Here is a 3,193-nt window from a genome sequence, read left to right as displayed (position 1 = left end):
TTACAAAAACAAACAACCCGTGCATATTTGTGCCTGAGGAAGTGTGACCAGTACAGACCTATACGGGTTTAAAGTTTTTTTTTACCATGGATATATAGCTATCATTCATGGACAACTCTTTCTAACTGAAATATTAGGACATCAAACGGCTGTGTTCATCAACTATTTAAAATGGTTGTCAAGAAAGAGGAACTTTTTTTTTCAGGTTCTTCACAAAACTTTGAATGCGTACATCTACAGAGTCCACTAAGGCTCATTTGTGCCTGCTGCCTCTCCTCTTCATGGCGGCGGTACACTGGGGACAATACCACTTCCCTTTCGGAGCTTCTGACAATCCAACACAACTAAAGTGAAACCACCCGATGGGACAATCCTGATTATCGCAGCCAACCATTTCCCCATATGACACCTGATTACGAATACAGTAACGTGGCTCACTTAGATCATATGGCCAGCCAACTTGGTTGTTGGAATCAGATTCTGCTATTGTTGCGGTCTGCTGAGATGAATGTATGACGTAACAACGCGAGTCAGTACAACGCGTGCCGTTACATCGCGGTCGTTACAACGACTGCGATGTTACCACGCTATGCCATTACAACGCAAGTCTTTACATCGACTTGCGCTAGATGTCGTGCTAATGTGCTAGAGCAGATGATGAGGAGCAAGAGGATAAAGAGGAGGAGGAAGAAGAGGACGATTGTTGACTTGAAGACTTGTTGGTGTTTTTGCTTTTGTGACCACCTCTTGCATCAGTTGTGGCTGACAAAGTTAATGTCTGTGTCAATGTTGAAGCCAATGCAGACAACGAATATCCTGTAGTGTCTTTGGACACTGAGAACTCTCTTCCGACCTGGAAATCATTATTTTTTAAGGCTTCGTAACTCGCTTTTAAACTTGAGGTCCCTTCTTTCATCTGTGCTGTTGCATGCACCGCTTGAGCTGCTGCTGTAGTAATATCACCTGCTCCAGCGCCAGTAGAAAGTGAGCCCAGGTTGTGCGAAGGCAGTGGCTGAGAGGAGTTTGTGTTGTAAGCATTGTTGGAAGCTGTTCAGATATTGTTTCGAGCTCCTGGAATGTTCTCTTCGGAAGCGTCGGAGGTTAGAGTAGATAAGAGAGCTTCAGACTTGAACTTCTTTTCAGGAACGTGGTCGGTGACAGCTTGATGAGAAGAGCTGGATTAAGGTTCCTTTCTGTACAATCTACTGGAGTGTGGGTATGTGCATGGTGATTGTTCACAGGCTCCGAAGGAGTATCCTTCTCAAGAGAACGCCTTTCCAACACTTCAGTAATTCCTGCATTATCTGCTTCCAGCTCCATTTTTAATTTCTCCAGTTCCTGGTCCAATTTTCTTAAATGACGATCAACCAAATCATAGATCTGATTGTCCAAAGTCTTTCATCAGCATCCTCTAAAGCTTTAAAATAATCCTTTTTGATAGAAGTCATTTGTTCTTCTCTCCACTCAGGTTTGTTTTTCTTTGCATTTACAAAAAACTCATTCACTTTTTCCTCCAACTGATCCGTAGCATTTTGAACTTGCAAGTCCATCTCCCTCATTTTCGTGAACTTGTCGTGCAGATCCATGGGCAACTGCTCGATCATCTCCAGGTAGTCTTCTAGGTACAACATCCTTGCTCCGCGAGGACTGTAGCAGTAGCCAACGTTTGATTGCTTCCAATATGGCGCCACCTCCAGCAGCAAAGAAATCTCTCCCTGACTAATTGCTATTGTACTAAAGTCGAAACTATGCACCATTACTGGAGTCACGTGGAGACCACTGCAAAGCTTGCTTGTCTGTTGCTTGTGTTGCTTGACTCTGCAAAGTCTTTTAGGGACTTGAAATGCGTTGACATGTTTATGAGGTTTTTCTTAACCCAACTTTGACACTGGTATCCTCTAGTGATTCGGTGCTGAGTCCATCTTTTGCAGAGGGAGGTGCCTTGGACATGTTGACATGGGAATGCCTAGTGGCTGAGTTAGGGTTGGGTGTGCTGCATTTTGGCTGCTTCAGATCTGCTGATGAGCCACTGCCAAGTCACTCACAGGACACTTTGGAGCAGGAGGATCCTTGCCAGGGCTTGACGAAGACCGGTCCAGGATGCCGGGTGAGTGAACACATTCAGCGTTGATGGTCAGATGTCACATCATAGTATTAAGGACGCTTTTTGGCCTTTGGTGAGATACTGGTGGTCTAACTCTAGTCAGGTTGGAAGACACTTTACATGTGGTAGCAGTGATGCACTTTTAAAGTATTTGGCATGGTGGTGTTACCATTTGAGTCATACTGAAACAATTGGAATCTCTGGATTGTCCTTAGTTGATGTTAACTGGACCAGTTTGTTGTGAGATGCCTAGGACTGTGATGTTGCTCCCTTAACATGTTGGCTGAAGACATGGCTAAACAATGAATTATCCCTTAATCATGCAATCCTGCAGGATGTTATGTCTCTCGATCACATGAATAAAATTCCGTGGTTGGAGTACGTGAGACATACTTTTGCCCAGCTGGGACGCCCCAATTTATTTAATTTGCTGTCTTCTATTAGGAAAGAGGATATTAATTGGATTAAAATACATTTAATGGGAAAGGCGAGATTGGCTTGCGAGGAACGCAAACTGACAAAAACAACAGTCAGATCACACTATATGTTGTCATCTTCCCCGTCCATAGAGCCCTATCTTACTTTTGTAACAAAGCCCTTCCACAGACATTTGTTAATTAAATTCAGATTTAATTTAATCCCATATATCCTAGGCTGCTTTCAGTCTTGGAGCAAACCGGAAAGGGGCCCGCCATGTAAATGTGACGATTTTTCCACTCAGGATACTATGCATTTTATGATGTTTTGCAGTTTATATAGGGTTGCCAGGAACAAATACTTGTTACCTATTTTAAAAGAAGCTGGGTTTGTCCAGGTTAGGCCAGCCCTAGTTTATCTGCAGTCTCTTGGCAGTATCCGCATTACATTTTCTGTGGCTAGTTTTCTGGTAGCAGCGCACAGAATTAAAAAAAGGGCTCTGCCTGCTATGAAGATGGTATGATCTGGGGGAACTGTGAAGCGTGACCATATAATTTTGTTGTGTCTGGCACCCCCTACTTGCATCTTTGTATTTGTATTTTTGTATATAATGATTGTGCCTCGACCTGTTAAATCAAGAGCTATGTATTTTTTAAACTGTATATATTGTTG

At 43.1% G+C, this 3,193-nt stretch overlaps 1 pseudogene; it reads right to left on the bottom strand.

The window, feature by feature from the left end:
- Positions 1–253: 253 nt before the first annotated feature.
- LOC146789772 (inhibitor of growth protein 3-like) lies at positions 254–1,631 on the bottom strand (annotated as a pseudogene).
- Positions 1,632–3,193: the final 1,562 nt, after the last annotated feature.

This window comes from Triturus cristatus, chromosome 10 (assembly GCF_964204655.1).
Source record: "Triturus cristatus chromosome 10, aTriCri1.1, whole genome shotgun sequence".
Classification (NCBI taxonomy): domain Eukaryota; kingdom Metazoa; phylum Chordata; class Amphibia; order Caudata; family Salamandridae; genus Triturus; species Triturus cristatus.
The sequence above is the reverse complement of the archived record's forward strand: the minus strand, read 5'-3'. Positions and strand labels throughout refer to the sequence as shown.